We start from the raw sequence: 13235 nt of genomic DNA on the forward strand, positions 1-13235 counted from the left end.
GGTGGGTGGCCACCAATATCCACCTGGATCATTCCTCCCCCTTTCGGAAGCAATGGTCCCCATTACATTTAGTTCCTCCATGAGATGAGGAAACTTCTAGTGAACTTGGTCCCTAGTGAGCCACTTGCCCTAGTGAAGGAGTTAGCCTGCTTTGACAATTCGATATAGTTGGATATTTTGCTGACGAGTGTGCTTGATCTATTTGTCCATGTTCCAATCAGTTGCAGCTTTTTCCATGCAATATGGATTTAACTCTATGGGTGTGAGATGTTCTGCAATGTCGGATATGTGTAGTAATGGTGGAAAGTATGGTCGAAGGCAGTCCACATTGAACATTGGGTGTAGGCCAAGGAATGGGGGAATGCTAAGCTCAAATGCATCGTCTCCCACAACCTTGGTAATGGTGTAAGGACCATATCAGAGTGGTTTGAGTTTCTGATATGCTTCGGTAAGGCATTCCTTTTGCAAATGCAACCAAACTATGTTGCCCACCTGAAACTTGTGTGGCACCCGATGTTGATCATGTAGCTGCTTGTACTTGTATTTGATTTCTCCAAAATGTCATGGGCCTGTTGGTGAATATGTTGGATGTGCTTAATAAAGTTTTTTCCCTTATCTGTTTCAGACTGGACATGAGCCAAATCTACGTGAGTATCTACAATTGACATGGCCACATCAATGGGACATAGTGGCTGGAATCCCAAGCCCACCTGAAAAGGGTTGTGGCTAGTCAAGTTGTGGAGAGCTCGGTTGTAGCTATGCTAAACATAGGGGAGGCTCTCGTCCCATGTGTGTGAATGCTTTGAGCTACAAATTCCCAAAATGTGTATGATCATCCTGTTCACAACCTCTGTCTAGCCATCAGTTTGTGGATGGATGGTTGTGGACTTAATGAGTTTGTTGTCCATCATCAACCAGAGACTAGACCAAAATGTACTAAGGAACCTGTTGTCCCCATCTGAGATGATAGACTGTGGGATCCCAAAGTGTACCCACACTCATTCAAATAAGAGTTTAGTAGTGGCTTCTGTTGTGATATTCTTCGTACAAGCTTAGTAGAAGGAAGGCCTGACATGTAATCCATGGAGATGGATTCCCAAGGTTGACTAGGGGTAGGCAACGGGCCATGGAGGCCTTGCTTCTTAATGGTCGATTTGGCAGTGGTGTAGGCAGTGCATGATTTAATGTACTTCCCGACATCCCATGGAGGATTCGACCAATAGAAATACTTCTATTGTACTACCACTGTTTTCTCGACCCCGAAATTCCTAGCTACCCGACTATAGTGTGCTTCCCAAATCATCTTGGCACGCTCGCTTGAAGGAGCACAAAGGTGACGTAGGTGGCATAACAGGGCATCCTAGAGGTGAAAATTTGGAACATGCTGACCCTACAAGGGTGTCTGGTATGCGTGGCCAAATTCTAGGTCGCTTTTGTAGAGAAGTGTCCAATCGGAAGTCTCGTGCCCACAAGAGTTAAGCACAGTGGTTAACGCCATGATCGGTGTTTGATTGAGGCAATCTGCAACATTATTGGTGCTGCCCTTCTTATGGAGATCATTCTGTAATTTCCCTTGGGTCTGTATGAACTACAGGGGTCAGTGGTTTGTGTGGATGACCGTTTCCTTCCCCAAAATGTAATGCTTCCATTGTTAGCAAGCCTGCACAATGGAATACATCTCTTTGTCATAAGTGGGATACTTTTGAACTGTGTATAAAAGTGTTTCACTGTGATATGCCTCTGGATGCCCATGTTGAGTAAGGACTGCCCCAATAGCATAGTCAAAAGCATCTGTCTTGACCTCAAATTGTTCTTGCAAGTCTGGTAATGCGAGCACCGGTGCTGAGTAGAGGCGATATTTAAACTCTGTGAATGTCTTCCATTGAGATTCAGACCAAAATAATTTTTCTTTCGCTCCTCCCTTGGTGACTTGACTCAAGGGCCAAGTGATATGAGAAAATCCCAACACGAACCTACGGTAGAAGTTGGCAAGACCTAGAAAGATGTGGAGCTATATCAGAGTGGTTGGAGATGGCCAATCTCGAATGACTTGGATTTTGGATGGATCCACATGCACCCCCCATTCATCAATAATGTATCCCAGATACTAAACCTGGGTCATGCCAAAAGTGCATTTATCCAAATTGGCACATAACTTGTGTTGCTGCAGTGCTTGGAGAACCTGTCGAATGTGGTGGAGGTGCTCTTGCCAACTCTTGCTAAAGATCAGGATGTCATCCAAGTATACCACTACAAATGAGTTGGTGAATGGCCACAAGATGTCATCCATTAGCCTCATGAAGGTTGCAGGAGCATTCATCAATTCTAAAGGCATAACCAACCATTCGAAAAGGCCCTCCTTGGCTTTGAAGGTAGCCTTCCCCACATAGGAGGGTTCGATTGGTACCTGGTGATATCCTGACTTCAAATCAATCTTGCTGAAATATTTTTCTCCCTTCAGTTGGTCCAGGAGGTCATCAATCCGTGGGATCAAGTACCTATTATGGACAGTGATCTTGTTCAGCACCCGATAGTCAATACAGAGTATCCAAGTCCCATCCTTCCTCTGTACCAACACGAACGGGCTCCCACAGGGCGATGAACTCAGACAGATGTGACCTTTCTACAATAGCTCCTAAATTTGCCTATTGATTTCATCCTTCTCCACCACGGAGTGCTGATAGATTGGTATATTGGGCAGCGGCGCACTCGGGGTCAGATCAATGGAGTGCTTGACCTGACAGTGCAAAGGAACCCCTGCGGGGGAGGTGGAGATGTGCTTGTACTCCTCCATGACCTTGTCCATCTGTAGTTGTCATGCGGAGGGGCCTTGTTTAGAGGTCATGGCCACCGTCTTCTTCTTTCCTTGAGGACGTATCATCAGGAAAACAAATTTCTCGATTTTGGAAATAAACTTACAGCATTGTTTTGCAGTAACCAAAGAGATGGCAGTAGGCAGTGCTACCTCCAGTATCCTTTACAACTTCTTTCCCAAAGTAAAAATAAAATCACGGGGCCTTGATTCATACACAACATGTCACTTCCACAAATATGGTTTTCTTAATAATACATCACAAACATCAAGGGGAGCAACGTCACACAATATCTCATCCGTGAAGGGTTTGATGTTGTATGGAAGGCGACACTGCTAGCTTACGCGAAGATCCTGTCCTTGGTGAAGCCACCAAATGGTGTATGGTTTTCGATGTGCTATGGTCGGTAAGTGGTGGGCTCCAGTATTGTAGCAATAATGCTACCACCCTTGGAGCTTCCTTCTCTAATTTTATCAACCCGGTAGTTCGTAACAAACTTGGAAGCGATGGTGCTGTATGGACAAGTACTAGCTCTTGCCGCAGCTGTCACTTGGTCAGCTGGCACAAGTCTGCTAGGGCTCAAGCCAACTTCTATGAGCTCTTAGAAGAAGCTTTTTAACCGATGAACGAAAGCTAACTCAAAGGAAATTAACCTACTTTGCAGAAATGAACTCAAAGCCAACAAGAAATGAAAACCCTACCAAACCCTAATTCTACCAGCTAGTCCTACTGATGCAATGGTGAGAATGAAAACCACTGAAAGAGATGCCATTACTTCTAGGAAGGTGAGATGCATGTTTCTAGACTACTTTGATCTGAAGAAAACATATTTTTGTATTTTTGTTCAAGTTGTTGGAATTATTATGTGTGTGCTTCTAACTGGTTCTTGACTGTGCAGGGATAGATCAAGGGGAGGAATGCTTGGAAGAGGTCAGGAAGGCTCAAAGAGGGTCTAAGGAATCCCCAACATCCTTTCAGGGAAGTTCACAAAGTTTATATGCCTAGCAACCGTGTTTATGAGTTTCCACAGGAAGTCTGCAGGGGTTCTACAGGATGTTCAGGATTTCTACAAGAAGTTCAGTAATTCCTACAGGATGTTCTACAATCAGATTTTTGGATTATGGATGAGTGGAAGAGGCTACATGGATGGATAGGGAGGTAGGAGGGGAGTTTGTAATGACTTAGGGACAGAGAGATGAGATGAAGAGGGGGTGTGCAAAGCTGGTTGGTCTAAAGGAGGGTAGAGGGAATGGAAGGCCGAAAAGGTAGAATAACGTGGGTAATAGAAGAGTTGGGAGGCAAGTGGTCTAACTGGGAGATGAGTAGATGGCCTAGGCACGACTTAGAAGGATAAGGGAGTGAGGGAGTAGTACTGCACAGTGTAAACGAAACAAATCATCCACGTCCTGCACATAACCGAAATTTCATCAACCTATTCTAACTGTTTTAATAAAACCAAAGAACAACAACGTTATTTCTAAGGAAAATCATGCATGGTACTGAAGCAAAGAATCATTCCACAAGATCTGAGCGCATGGACACTTCTACAAACGAAAATATTGCATCAAAGATTGCATGAACATGTAAAACAATGTTTTTGGTGGGTGGCATTGTCTGCAATTCCAGTCCCTAAACAGAGGTGAAAGTGAGTGTGCAGTCAACCCTTTTTGGAACTCTTATTAACTCCAATCTCCTTACTCTATTCTAAACTACTGAAGCAACTCTGTTCATAAAACTAACCTACTTAACCACACCAAGAAATTCAACTCAGCAAACTGCGTTTCCAAATGCATGTAAAGGAAAAGAAATACAATGCTGAAAGAAAGGTAACAATACAAAGGAAGGAGGCCTTAGGCTCTCAGGTTGGGCCCAACCCCGAGAGCTATGGCTCCTTTAAGAACTCAGAACTGAACTCAAATCTGCCTGCTTTCCATTAAAAGATAACAATCATAAGTCAAATAACATGCCACTAATGGCTTACAAAAGAGCAAAACAGAGCTATCAGCTCGTAGTTCAGAATGTGCAACAAGGTTTCAAAAAAGTCCTCTTCGAAGGCTACAACCCTATCCTTTATACATCTTGAGGCCCCAAGCTGGCCTCCTAAATCAGTGGGGCTTGGCTGACCAAACTAAGAGTGATCTGTTGCTTCCTCAAAATCCGTTTGGCTGCCTTCTAACTCGGTGGTGGTGACTGTTGGAGCTCAGAGTTGGGGGTGAAGATCACGAGGAAGGCCATTCAATGTTGTGGACAACCTTCCTACAAAATCTCAATCCCATCTTGGCTGTCTCCTAGCCCTCATCTGCGTGGTTTTGCTCCATTAAATGTCAAAAAACCTGAAATAAGCACATGTTAGCCACCTAGGAACAGTGACTGCCCTCATTCGTACAAATGACATAAATATACTAAAAAATGATGCATAAGTTATGAAAAATGAAGGGTTGAGAAAGGATAGTTAGGCCAAATGAGCCCAAAATGTTACCAAATTTGGGGCTCATCATCACCCCCCAGCTAAAATGATTGCTCATCCTTGAGCAACTAATCCAGCTCCTCGTCCTTCATTGCCTTTACTGCCACCCTCAAATCCCAGGCTTCTGCAGTAGTGTCCTCCTTACTGACATGGAACCCAGCCTTTCTTTCCACCTCTTCCCACTGTTCATGCTCATCTTTCTCTGTGCTGCCTTCCATCAATCCTAACAGTAGAGGTGGGCTTAGCTTGAGGCCAATCCAGCTGGCCTGAAGGTTCTACATGGATTTCTTATAGAGGGGCACCCGTACTAGAGCTTCCCTCATTCCATTTGGAGTGTGATATTCTCTGATTTTTAGACTGTGGGCCAATGTGTTCCATCGGCGGGTGCAAGCTTGAACACAGTTGTCCCCTAACAGTCTCTCCATATCCTCGAAATGCGCTATGGCCTGGACCTGCTGATCCATATATTCCAATAAAGCTTGAGGGTCGGTGGATAAGTGTTGGTGTGCCGATAGTAATGCAGCTGGATCCCCTGGCTCTGCTCTAATTAGTAATGGCTCGTTCAGCTCTCGGTTCATGACCGCTTTGACTTCTGCTGCTCTTTTGTCTTCATGGTTCAACCATGAGGCAAATGCCATTAGCTGCATATCCCCTAAGACCGTGTTGGGATCCCATGAAGTCACATTAGGAAGGACCAAATTATGGAGATAGAACTCCGATAGTTTGGTCTTATCCTCTGATGAACTGGTATTGCATAATTCAGTGAATTGTTGCGGGTCTTGGAGTTCGGAGATACCTCTTTGCGCTAATGCATTGATTTGAAATTGCAGCCATTGGTCTCTAAGGTACAGGCCATAGGATTTGGCCATCTGTTTGCATTGTATAGCATCCATGGCCCAACTGGCCATGTAGGCCAATTGTGCCTCTTTCTGCTGCAACTGCGGTTTGAGAGCTTGTATCTCAATTTGTGCTTGCAGTTCTATTTCCTGTAGATGTGAGGTTGGCTCCCCAAGACCAGCTTGTAGTCCTTCTCTGCCTTGCTGTTCTGCTGTGATGTCCCCTGATTATGTGCCCTTTCCTTTCTTCAGTTCCTGTAGCTGCAGTCTCAATTTTTCATTCTCTTCCTGTAGGAACACCCGCTGGAAATTTGCCACGTGTTTGGCCATAGCTAACTCCTTTCGTGCCTCCTTGAGTTGTTCCTCCAAGGGGCCTATATCTGCCACGCCTTTTGACTTAGCTATTTTCATCCACGTGTTTGTTTTCACTCTTTCTTCCTCCAACGCAAAGAAAAGTGGCACAGTGAATTTCTGTGGTATAATCTTTCCAGCTTCTAAGAAGTTATAATATGAGCTCAGACTTGGCTGAGGACTAGGCTCCGGAATATACTCTTTCTCTTCTTCTCTTGGCGGCTCTACTTCGTCTTCCCTCGGTGGTGATGAGGGTGCTTATCCTTCCATCCTCTCTGTCTCCTTAAGCTGGGCCAAGGTTTCCTGTAGAGCAGCCTCAGCATCTTGTAGCCGGGCTTTTGAAGCCAACTGGTCCAACCTCTCTTTCCAAGTAGTTGTTTTCGGGCCCCCCCTCTCATAGGTGACTGATATCATTGAGGGGGACCTCTCCCTGGGCGAAGTAGGGGTATCCTCTATAGTAATTGGGCTGCTGGACGGAGGTTGTGGCCTGCCTATTTTTATTCTTACACTTCTCCGGGCTTTAAAATACAGAGGGATCTCCCTCTTTCTCTTTTCCTTTGGCTTAGGAGGTGTACTGAGGGCGGCCAGCACGGCTGCTACCTCCCTTGCAAGAATGTCGGCTCTCTTTTCCTTGGGTTTTCCTTTCTCAGGGCTTCCTGTAGAAGGCCCTTTATCAGCTGATTTCTGGCTTCCTGTAGAAGCCGGTTTTGGTTTTCCTGTAGAAACAGGTGGCACCGTTTTAGTTTGTTTTGCTGAGTGTGTTTTGCTTTTTGACTTGGTCGAGGCTGCTGTCGAGGTGCCTTTACTGACGTGGACCTGCTCAGTCTTGTCCACCCTACTTTGTAACCTTTTCTCTCTGGGCGTCAACATGGGTGTGTCATCCTTCTCTTTGGCAACCTTTTTCTCTTGTTTCTCCTTTTGCTCTTTCTTCGGTACTTTGGCCGTGGGTCTTTGGCCTTTTTCTTTCTTCTCTGTGGGTACTGACTCCTTCTCCTCGCTGCTGGAGGAACCAAGCTCTTCGGTCAACATTTTTATATCGCCATCCTTAGTCAGATTTCGGAAGGCTTCCCACGAGAGAGGGACTTTGTATGTGTGAAGTGCATCCTCCACGAGGAGCTTAATGAGCCCATGGTGGGCTACCTGGTCTGGCGTGCCTTCTTTTAACTTGGTGGCACATTCTGTCATAGACTGCAGTAGAAAGTAGGGAATACTTAGTTTGTTTTCTGCAGGTAGGTCCATCTGATGCCTTAATTCTGTGAGTAGCCGGAAATGGTACCCATACACAATGCTGAACCGTCCTTCGCATGTGATGTATTTCATAATTTGGAGGCTGACTTCGCTCCAAAGTGGCAGTAAGCTAGTTTTGCGAACCCTGTTCTTATCCTCTAAGAATTGCTCCTCTGGTGGGAAGAACTCCTTTTTAGCCTTTTGGCCTAATTTCCTCTCCTCCTTGTCCCACGGTACCCCCATTGGGAGCTCAGTGACTTGGCTGATGAACTGTGGGGTGAGTCTGAGACTCAAACCCCTGAAATTGACGGTGGCCAGCGTTTTTGATTTTGGCTTCAGAGCTCGCAAGAAATCCTCTGCCACCTCATCATCATATCCTTGCAATTTGACGCAGAACGACATCCATTGCGCGCGAGTGAACAACTCTACCACTCAGGGTTCTCCCTTAGTTTCTTTGAGTCGGTCGGTTCCTTTCTGATGAATCCACCCGGCATGGTGAAAACCTGCTACGTTAGCTGGAGGTGGCGGATGCGTATTCAAAAACTAGCCTTTTGGGACAGAGCATAGAATTACGCCTCTGCCACGCACACAATTCACAAAGACTATCTACAGATGAGCCTTAAAAATCACCTCCTGTAGAAAACCTTACATACACTTCGACGACAATTCATGCAAACGGAAGACAATACTTGCAATTTTTATGATCAGACTGTAGAACGTCGACTCCGCCACCCTCAAAACCAATTGCATGGGAGGCACAGGTCAGGCTTACCTTCTCCAATTCGCCACCTTTGACGTGAAGAGCCCAATTTTCCTCGTGGCAATGAGCTTCCTGTAGCGTAGCTTTCCTGTAGAAGCAGCGCACGGGTTCTGGAGAGCACTACAGTGGTTCTGCACCTTTTGTGCCGCTACCAGACGTTCGAACAGGCCGAAGACTTGGAGTAACGAGCTTCAGAGGAATTCAGACGCTCACTCGACTTCTAAACGGCTGATGATAAATGCGTGGGGTGGCGATCTAGCTGATAGATTTGAATCCGGCGGAATTCGTGGCGCGGGGGTGAGCTGTCCCTGCCGAACCATTGGACGACGTCATCTACTCATTCCACTGCAAGTTCCCTGACTGTTGCATCATTCTCCGCAGATCCAATGCCATCATTTCTGTTAAAACGTGCTTCTCCCCTACTGGACGGTTCTCACATGTCCACTACCCGTTCTTCTTGCCACGACCACCATTTTACACATCCGACTAGACCATCTGACTGGTCGTCGTGGCCAGTTGAATGGCCATACGACTGCTCAACCCGTTAATTTCATACTTGCAAACATTTCAAAGTATTATTCATGTAATTCGATGAAAGAAAGGGCGAGGCACTTACCTGTGCGACCGCGACATGATTTTCCAGGTTTCAGGACGATGATGATTAGATTTGCTCGCTGCTGCTATTTACACAAGCCCGGAGGTCCTTCCTTTTCGCAGGCTACTGATGGTTAGGATGCTTATTACCTGGCTGCGGGTGGTGCATGTGCCTGCTCCATTATTGCATGTTGCAGACGATTTAATGGTGTACACTCTAGCTGGCTGAACTGTTACGGGATTCCTGTAGCAGTTTTTCCTCCTCGGGTGCATGCTGAATGGTGAAGATAGTGGCATCATGGTCACGCTCGCAGGGCCCTTGTATAAGTATTGCATGGTATCTCTGCATCTTTTTTCCATTTATTTGAGAAGTGCTTCCTCTGATAATTCAGTGTTCTGTTTTGACTGTGCAGGTTCCTTCATTGCATGGCAACTGGGGTGGTAGAAGGAGGTGACAGCAGTGTGTGATGGAGAAAATATTAGTTTGCATGCCTCCATGCCGGACCTCGGTCGTTAGATCTCCCCACATAATTAGTTCTGGGCCATCCAAAACTTCTACAGGAAGTTTCATGTAGAAATACAGAACTTCCTGTAGAAAGTCTGTAGCTTCCTGTAGAAGACTAAACTGTGATCAAATCGTGCCCATACCTTGGAGAAGATGAGTGTTTTCGGAGGGGGTGCTGGTGAGGTCACCTGGTAGCATAATACGGACACTTGTCTTTGAGTTGAGGGACCTCTCTTCCTTCATAGAATACCTGCAACCTGCATGCATTGCCACATTGTGAACTTGCTGTCCCTGTTTTTTTTTTTTTCTTTTTTTTTTTTTTTTTTGAAAGACAGCAGGGGCGCCTCGATGAGGTTTTCACCCTTACCATCTGCCTTGAGCGCCTCAGAGATTTTTTCACCCAAGGATCTTTATTTTTCTCTCCCCCTTTTTTTTTTTTGAAAGACAGCAGGGGTGCCTCGATGAGGTTTTCACCCTTACCATCTGCCTTGAGCGCCTCAGAAAGGTTTTCACCCAAGGATCTTTATTATTATTATTATTATTATTATTATTTGAACTCAGGGTATGCCCAAAACAGAGGCAAAACCCTTCTCTATGACCAGCACTAATTTTTCCACAGTTTTGATGATTTCTTGCCTTGACAGAGGCTTTCTGTAGATCTTCAACCGATGCCCATTGACAAGCATAGGGATGGCCTCCTCATCAATGGTCTGAATAAGAACAGATCCATTGTCATTACACTTTTCCACCGCATATGGTCCTAGCCATCTGGTTCTCAGCTCTCCCTTAAAATCTTTATGCCTGGAATCATACAACAGTGCCCAATCTCCCGGCTGAAATTGCTTGTCATTGAGGTGTTGGTCATGCCACACCTTCCTCTGAAGTTGAACCACTTCTGAGTGAAGAAGGGCCTGCATTCGGTGCTCGTCCAATCCATTCAACTGCAATAACCTTTCTTGTTGGGCATGGCTGAGATCTAGGTCCAGCTAAGCTGCCATGCTCAAAGTGTTGTACTCGAATTCAATTGACAGCAAAGATCTCTTCCCATAGACCAGCTCATAAGGTGTGAAGCCGGTTGTGGTCTTCCAAGTGGTGTTGTAAGCCCATGTGGCCTCAACCAGGTGATCTGCCCAATCTTTCCTGCTGCTGCTCACCACCTTAGTCAAGATCCCTTCCAATGCTCTATTGGTGACTTCCACCTGCCCATTTGCTTGAGGATGATAGGGGGTGGAAGTCCTATGCTTGATTTTGTGATGAGCTAGTAGGTCTTCAATTAAGTTTGATGTGAACTGGCTTCCGTGATCGGTGACTAGCTCTCTTGGGTAGCCAAATTTGTAGAAGATGTTTTCTCTTAAGAACTCAGCCACCTTTTCTTCTGTTGCTGCTTTGATTGCCTTGGTTTCTGCCCACTTTGTCAGGTAGTCTGTGCACACAATGATGTAAGATCTTTGCCTCGAAGGAGGATTGATTTGACCCACAAAGTCCATACCCCACTTCTCAAATGGCTCAAGAGTCACTTGAGGTTGGAGAGGCATTTCATCCCTTGGAGTCGGTTTCCCCATCCTTTGGCATCAGTCACATTGGCTTATATACCTTCTGACATCTTGATGAAGCGTGGGCCAATAGTAGCCTGCCTGTAGGATTTTGAAGGCAATCCTCTTTGCTGTAAAATGTCCTCCACAAGGCCCATCATGACAGGTGAGGAGGATATCAAAGACTTCCTCCTCCCTTACACAACGCCTTAAGATCTGATCAGAGCCAAGCTTGAACAGGTTGCCCCCAATCCAAGTGAGTGAGGCACTCTTTCTGACGATTCTGCTCTTCTCTCTTGAGGATAGGTGCAGAGGGAACTGTGCTGAAACAAGGTAGTTTGCTATATCAGCAAACCATGGAGAGAGTACTAAAATAGCAAACAGATGTTCATTGGGCATCTGGTCATCCACTGTTCCATCCTCATCTGCAGATAAATCCAATCTAGACAAAAAGTCAGCAACAACATTTTCTTTACCTGGTTTGTCAATGATAGTCAAATCAAACTGCTGCAACAAAAGTAACCATCTAATAATACGAGCATTCACATCTGGTTTATTCATTAAATATCTAATTGCAGCATGATCAGTATGTACAAATGTTTGATAGCCAGTGATATAATGTCGGAACTTGTTCAGTGCATGGACCACGGCCAAGAATTCTTTCTCAGTTACAGTGTAGTTCAGTTCTGCCTTGGATAAGTTTTTGCTAACAAAGTAAATGGCATATGGAAGTTTCTGTTCAACTTGTCCTAAGGCTGCCCCTATGGCTTTGTTCGAGGCATCAGTGTGGATGTGGAAAGGTAGGGCCCAGTTTGGACCTCTCAAGATTGGGCAGACACCAGCTTGTCCTTTAATTCATTCAGAGCCCTCTGACAATTGTCAGTCCATTTAAACTCCACATCTTTTGCCAAGAGGCCAAACAATGGCGAGGCTAGCTTGTTGAAGTCTTTAATGAATCTCCTATAATACCCTGCTAATCCTAAGAAACTTCGAACATCTCTTACCTTTTGAGGAGGTGGAACCTTCTTAATGAGAGCAATTTTGTTGGGATCCACCTGTAACCCTTGGCAAGAAATGGTATGGCCTAGCACGGTCCCTTCAGTCATCAAGAATTCACACTTTTCAGGACTAAGGGAAAGGTTCATCTCGATGCACTTGGTTAGGAATTTTCCCAGATTGGACAATGCTTCCTGGAAGTTGGACCCATAAGGTGTGAAGTCATCCATATAGATTTCCACCAAATCATGGACTAGCTCAGAAAATATGCTCAAGACGGCTCTCTGGAAGGTGGCAGGAGCATTGCATAGTCCAAAGGGAAGAACTCGGTAAGCAAAGGTACCCCAAGGACAAGTGAAGGTGGTCTTATCTTGGTCTTCCGGGCTGATTTGGATCTGGTTGTACCCGCTAAACCCATCCAGGAAAGAGAAAAACTTCTTTCCTGCCAGTTTATCCAACACTTGATCTATGAAAGGTAGAGGAAAATGGTCTTTCTTGGTAGCTTTGTTCAGTTCTCGGTAGTCCACACAGATTCTCCACTTCCCATTTTTCTTGGGAACCAACACCAAAGGGGACACCCATTCGCTATCTGAGATGGGGTAAATGAATCCGGCATCCAATAGTTTCTGCAATTCTTCCTTGACGATGTCCTTAAGGGCTGGATTCATTCTCCTCTGGGTTGCCTAACTGGTTTACAATCCTCTTTGATGTAGATGTGATGGGTACAGACTGAAGGATGGACTCCTTTCATCTCCTTATAGCTCCAAGCAAAATCATCTAGATGACTGGCCAACAGACTACACAACTCCTTTTCCTGGGAAGGAGATAGGGAGGAGCTGATCTTTAACATTCTCTCAGGGCTGAACTCCACAATTTTGACTCTGGGAGTGATAGGGTTGGTCGCACAAAGGTCCACTAAGGTGCTGGCTTGGGCATCCTCCACCAATTCCTCTAAGGACAGTGCATTGGGAGGTGGATTCTGGATCAAGGTCTCAATCAAATCATCCTCGGTTGGGGGGTCTCCCCTAGTGGTGTCTAGGGTGCACAAAGGTGCTGAGTACACCTCATCCTCTTCTCCTTCCTCCAACCAAAGTGGTAAGTCATACTCTAATGAGGGTTGGGCAGGAGGGTATAGGACTAGCTGCTTGGACATA

This window comes from Pinus tabuliformis, chromosome 2_2, assembly GCF_031772625.1.
Source record: "Pinus tabuliformis cultivar Carrire ecotype Pingquan chromosome 2_2, CPIR1, whole genome shotgun sequence".
Taxonomy (NCBI): Eukaryota; Viridiplantae; Streptophyta; class Pinopsida; order Pinales; family Pinaceae; genus Pinus; species Pinus tabuliformis.